This window comes from Macaca fascicularis, chromosome 2 (assembly GCF_037993035.2).
Source record: "Macaca fascicularis isolate 582-1 chromosome 2, T2T-MFA8v1.1".
NCBI lineage: Eukaryota > Metazoa > Chordata > Mammalia > Primates > Cercopithecidae > Macaca > Macaca fascicularis.
The window spans coordinates 173,747,104-173,753,706 of NC_088376.1; positions in this window are offsets into that span (position 1 = coordinate 173,747,104).

Here is a 6,603-nt window from a genome sequence, read left to right on the forward strand (position 1 = left end):
GAGACCCTGCCTCAAGAAAAAAAAAAAAAAAGTCTGGAAAGAAAAGTAACAAAAGGACAATCTCTGTATTCAAATAAAGTTAAAATTGGCCGGGTGTGGTGGCTCACGCCTGTAATCCCAGCACTTTGAAAGGCCAGGCGGGTGGATCACCTGAGGTCAGGAAGAGTTTGAGACCAGCCTGAGCAACATGGTGAAACCCTGTCTCTATTAAAAATACAAAATTAGGCCAGGCACAGTGGCTAACGCCTGTAATCTCAGTATTTTGGGAGGCCGAGGGGGGCAGACCACCTGAGGTTGGGAATTTGAGGACAGCCTGACCAACATGGAGAAACCCTGTCTCTACTAAAAACACAAAAATTAGCTGGGTGTGGTGGCACATGCCTGTAATTCCAGCTACTCGGGAGGCAGAGGTTGTGGTGAGCCAAGATCACGCCATTGCACTCCATCCTGGGCAACAAAAGCAAAACTCCACCTCAAAAGCAAAAAACAAAAAACATTAGCTGGGCGTGGTAGCACATGCCTATAATCCCAGCTACTTAGGAGGCTGAGGCAGGAGAATCGCTTGAACCTAGGAGGTGAAGGTTGCAGTGAGCCAAGATTGTGCCTCTGCACTCCAGCCTGGACAATAGAGTGAGACTCCGTCCCACACACACACACAAAGGGCCAGGTGCAGTGGCACACACCTGTAATCCCAGTAATTTGGGAGGCCCAGGGGGTCGGATCACCTGAGATCCAGAGTTTGAGACCAGCCTAGCCAACATGGTGAAACTCTGTCTCTACCAAAAATACAAACTAGCCGGGTATGGTGGCACACACCTGTAATCCCAGCTACTTGGGAGGTTGAGGCAGGAGACTTGCTTGAACCCAGGAGGTGGAGGTTGCAGTTAGCCAAGATCCCACCATTGCACTCTAGCCTGGGCAAAAATAGCAAAGCTCCACCTCAAAAAAAAAAAAGGTTAAGTTTTCCATAAAATGTGAGTGATTCTCATTTAGTTCCCAAACCAGGAGCATCCATATTAGTGTGGAACTTTGAAATGCATGTTACTTCATCTCAGACCTACTGAATGACACAGGGTGTGTTTCAGCAATGTGTTATCACGAGTCCTGCAGAAGAGTATAAGAATTGCTAATCTTGGTGATAAAAAGCAAAACAGGTTTTCTAAAGGGTGGAAGTAATGGGAATTGACTGGAAGAGCCCCAAAGGAATTTTTCTAGTTATAGAAATATTTTCTATATTGATTGGAGGAATTGGCTAATCATTTATTTTTCATCTTATTCTATTTTATTTTATTTTATTTTATTTTATTTTTGAGATAGAGTTTCACTCCTGTTGCCCAGGCTGGAGTGCAATGGTGTGATCTTGGCTCACCACAACCTCTGCCTTCCGGGTTCAAGTGATTCTCCTGCCTCAGCCTCCTGAGTAGCTGGGATTACAGGTATGTGCCACCACCCCCTGCTAATTTTTTGTAGTTTTAGTAGAGACAGTTTCTCCATGTTGGTCAGGCTGGTCTCGAACTGTCAACCTCAGGTGATCCACCCACCTCGGCCTCCCAAAGTGCTAGGATTACAGGCGTAAGCCACCACATCCAGCCTGGCTACTCATTTTTTAAAGCTCATTACAGTGTACACTCAAGATCTGTGCATTTCACTCTAAATTTTATCTCAAAGGAGAAAAAATGGTTAGTTTGGAAATTAAAGAGGAAATAGTTTGTGTCACATAACTGTACCCCTAATATTTCTGTACACGTCAGAGCTAGAGATTGAGAGAAGTCTTGTTTATCTCCTTGGTAGACGACAAGGAGGAGGACCACAATACATCAGGGGGTTTATAACACCAAGGAGGGTTCTAAAGAGGTACACAGACTGGACAAGAATTCCTCACCATTCCAGAACTCATGCAGCTCTAAGTAGAATGCAAACGTTAAGAACTTTCTACATTCTGCTCTTCCTTCAAACTCCTGTTTCAGGCCAGGCTCATGCCTGTAATGATTCTCCTTCCTCAGCCTCCCAAGTAGCTGCGATTACAGGCACCTGCCACCACACGCAGCTAATTTTTTGTATTTTTAGTAGAGATGGGGTTTCACTGTGTTAGCCAGGATGGTCTCGATCTCCTGACCTCATAATCCGTCCGCTTTGGCCTCCCAAAGTGCTGGGATCACAGGCATGAGCCACCGAACCTGGCCTTTTTCGTTTTGAAACGGAGTCTCACTCTGTTGCCCTGGCCTGGCTGGAGTGCAGTGGCGAGGTCTTGGCTCATCACAACCTCAGCCTCCCAGGTTCAAGCCATTCTCCTGTCTCAGCCTCCTGAGTAGCTGGGATTACAGGCATGCACCACCGGGCCCGGCTTTTTTTTTTTTTTTCTTGAGACGGAGTCTTGCTCTGTTGCCCAAGCTGGAGTGCAATGGCATGATCTTGGCTCACCACAACCTCCGCCTCCCGGGATCAAGTGATTCTCCTGACTCCAGCCTCCCGAGTTGCTGGGACTACAGGTGTGCACCACTAGCCCCAGCTAATTCTTGTATTTTTAGTAGAGACGGGGTTTCACTATGTTGGCCAGGCTGGTCTCGAACTCCTGACCTTGTCATCCGCCGGCCTCAGCCTCCCAAAGTGTTGGGATTACAGGCCTGAGCCACCACGCCCAGCTAGTTTTTGTATTTTTAGTAGAAATGGGGTGCCACCTTCTTGGCCAGGCTGGTCTTGAACTCCTGACCTCGTGATCCATCCACCTCGGCCTAAAGTGCTGGGATTACAGGCTTTAGCCACCGCGCCCAGCCCCACTGATCTATTTTTCACTTTAATTATTTGGTTTTTCTGGGATGTTGTAAAAATGTAATGAGTCTGAGTTATGCATCTGAGTTATTTAATTTAACGTAATGTATTTGAGACTGATACATGTTTTTGCATGTATCATTAGTTTGCTCCTTTTCATTAATGAATAGTGCTATTCCATTTTGTGGGAGTACCACAGTTTGTGAACCATTCACCACTTGAGGGATATTTAGTTATTTTTAGGTTTTCATGATTACAAATAAGTCTTCTATAAACCTCTTTATGTAATTTTTTGTTTGAATATTGAAGTTTCACTCATTTGGGCTAAATACTCAAGGAAGGAGATTGCTGGACCATATATTAAGTGTACGTTTAGCTTGACAAGACACTGCCAAACTGTTTTCCAAACTGACTGTGCCATACTGTATTTTCACTGAAATATATGAGATGCGGCCAGGCGCGGTCGCTCATGCCTATAATCCCAGCACTTTGGGAGGCCGAGGCAGGTGGATCACCTGAGGTCAAGAGTTCAAGACCAGCCTGACCAACATGGAGAAATCCTGTCTCTACTAAAAATGCAAAATTAGCCAGTCGTAGTGGCGCATGCCTGTAATCCCAGCTACTAAGGAGGCTGAGGCAGGAGAATCGCTTGAACCTGGGAGATGGAGGTTGCGGTGAACTGAGATCACACCATTGCATTCCAGCCTAGGCAAGAAGAATGAAACTCCGCGTCCAAAAAAAAAAACTCAAACCAGAATTGCTCCACTTTTATCTATTATATATTGGTGTTCCACAAACATCTATTTTTGTAGAACATATTTCTCTGATTTAAAAGAATAAAAGTGTTAGCTGGGTGTGTTGGCATAAGCCTGTTGTCCCAGCTCTTGGGGAGGCTGAGGCAAGAGAATCACTTGAGCCCAGGAGTGAGAGGCTGCAGTGAGCCCTGATCATACCATTGTACCCCAGCCTGAGCAACAGAGTGAGATCCTGTATCAAAATAAACAAATAAATAAAAGCGATTTTGAAAAAAGATAAGATTAAATTTAAAAAATAAAAACGATTTTGAAAGCACTTATCTAAATAAGAAATACAATGCATTTATATTTACCTTACAATATAGAAAATAAAATATATATTTGAAAAAAGTAATGCATTTTTATTTCAGAACTATTGTCTATTATTGGAATAAATAACAGAAAAAAAGTATTCAGAAAAGATTTTTTTGAAGGTTGTTTTTAATAGTTTGGCGTCCTGTTAGTGGCTACTTTTTAGCTTTGAAGTACACGTACACTAATTCCTAAACTAAAATTGGTGCTATCTGTTTTGGAGTTATTTTGGGGACCTAATTAGGAGCCTTCTATGAACTGGACACTACTGAGCCCCATGGGAATAAGGATGTGTCTGAGAACTTCAGATTGCCACAGTCTAGTAGAAATAGTCACATCTGTCTGTGAAAAGTATTTACACCAAATCCTTTAGCAGCAGCACAGAAACAGACATCTGCTATACAATGGAGTTGGGTGAAAGGGGTGGAAATGTGGAGGTTCAGGTAATATTAATAACCCTAGCATTGGCTGGGTGTGGTGGCTCACACCTGTAATCCCAGCACTTTGGGAGGCTGAGGCAGGCGGATCACCTGAGGTCAGGAGTTCGAGACCAGCCTAGCCAGCATGGTGAAACCCCATCTCTACTTAAAATACAAAAATTAGTTGGGCGTGGTGACAGGCGCCTGTAATCCCAGCTACTCAGGAAGGTGAGGCGGGAGAATCGCTTGAACGCGGGAGGCGGAGGTTGTGGTGAGCCAAGATCACACCAATGCACTCCAGCCTGGGCAACACACTGAGACTCCGTCTCAAAAAATAAAAAAATAAATAGGCCGGGCGCGGTGGCTCAGGCTTGTAATCCCAGCACTTTGGGGGGCCGAGGCGGGCGTATGACCAGGTTAGGAGCTTGAGGCCAGCCTGGCCAACACGGTGGAACCCCGTCTCTACCAAAAATACAAAAATTAGCTGAGTATGGTGGCAGGCACCTGTAACCCCAGCTATTCGGGAGGCTGAGGCACAAGAATCACTTGAACCCGGGTGTGGAGTTTGCAGTGAGCCGAGATCATGCCACTGTACTCCAGCCTGGGCGACAGAGCTAGACTCAGTCTCGAGAAAACAACAACAACAACAAAACCTTTAGCATTGATTGAGCTTCTCTTATGAGCCAGATAGAGTGCAAGGCTCTGGGAGACCAAAGGTGATTGAAACCTACCTGGCCATTGCTGTCATAGAACCTGCTAATTGAGGAGATGAAATTACCCTAAGATTCCAAATATGTACAGAATTACAGATTCCAAATATGTACAGAATTACAGATTCCAATGATTTTTCTTAAAAGGACTAGAGTGAGAGAATGACAAGAGGAATCGCTTTTAGGGTTACTCTTAAGAAATGCATTTAAGCTTGGCTGGGCGCGGTGGCTCACACCTGTAATCCCAGCACTTTGGGAGGCCGAGGCGGGCGGATCACGAGGTCAGGAGATCGAGACCATCCTGGCTAACACGGTGAAACCTCGTCTCTACTAAAAACACAAAAAAGCCGGGCGTAGTGGCGGGCGCCTGTAGTCCCAGCTACTCGGGAGGCTGAGGCAGGAGAATGGCGTGAACCCTGAAGGCGGAGCTTGCAGTGAGCCGAGATCGGGCCACTGCACTCCAGCCTGGGCGACACAGAGAGACTCCGTCTCAAAAATAAAACAAAAAATAAAATGAAAAATAAGAAGTGCATTTAAGCTTAAAGAATGAGGCGTCAGATGAGTGAAGAGGGACAGAAATAACATTTTTCTTAAAAACTTAAAATAGCAGGCTGGGTGTGGTGGCTCACACCTGTAATCCTTACACTTTGGGAGACCTACGGGGGAGACTGCTTGAGTCCAGGAGAGACAAGCTTGGGCAACATAGTGCGACCCCGTCTCTACAAAAAAGTAAATTTAGACAGGCGTGGTGGCACATGCCTGTAGCCATGGCTACTCAGGAGGCTGAGGTGGGAGGATCTCTTGAGCCCAGCAGGTAAAGGCTGTAGTGAGCTGTGGTCGCACCACTGTACTCCAGCCTGGGCAACAGAAACTAGAACAGACTAAAGGGTAAAACAAGTAAAACTGGCAAAATTCAAATAGGAAACTATAGGAAATTCACACAATTATTTCAACAGTAACAACAACAACAACAAATTGTAAGAAGTAAGAAGTGGAAGCTGCATGTGATGGCATGTGCCTGTAATCCCAGCTACTCAGGAGGCTGAGGCAGGAGGATTGCTTGAGCCCAGGAGTTCAAGCCCAGCCTGTGTAACATAATGAAACCCTGTCTCCATATAATGAATAAATAAATAAAAACAGATGTAGATAACTTATAAAGAAAAATTTAAGACATATTTCAATTTATCACAGAGCTTGATTGGACGCTGATTCAAACAGATTGCTCAAAAAAGAAAATGAGGGAAGAGAAAAACATATAAGATAAATGGAGTTTTTTTTTGGAGATCCACCACCTGGGTTCAAGCAATTCTCCTGCCTCAGCCCCCACCAGTAGCTGGAACTACAGGCGCGTGCCACCATGCGTCGCTAATTTTTGAATTTTCAGTACAGACGGGGTTTCTCCATGTTGGCTGGCTGGTCTCAAACTCCTGACCTCAGGTGATCCACCCGCCTTGGCCTCCCAAAGTGCTGGGATTACAGGTGTGAGCCATAGTGCCCGGCCAGATAATTGGAGTTTTGAATACTGCTGGATATTTGAACATAACATATATTTGAATACTTTGATAATATTAAATAGTGATTTTTAAAATTATGTTTAGA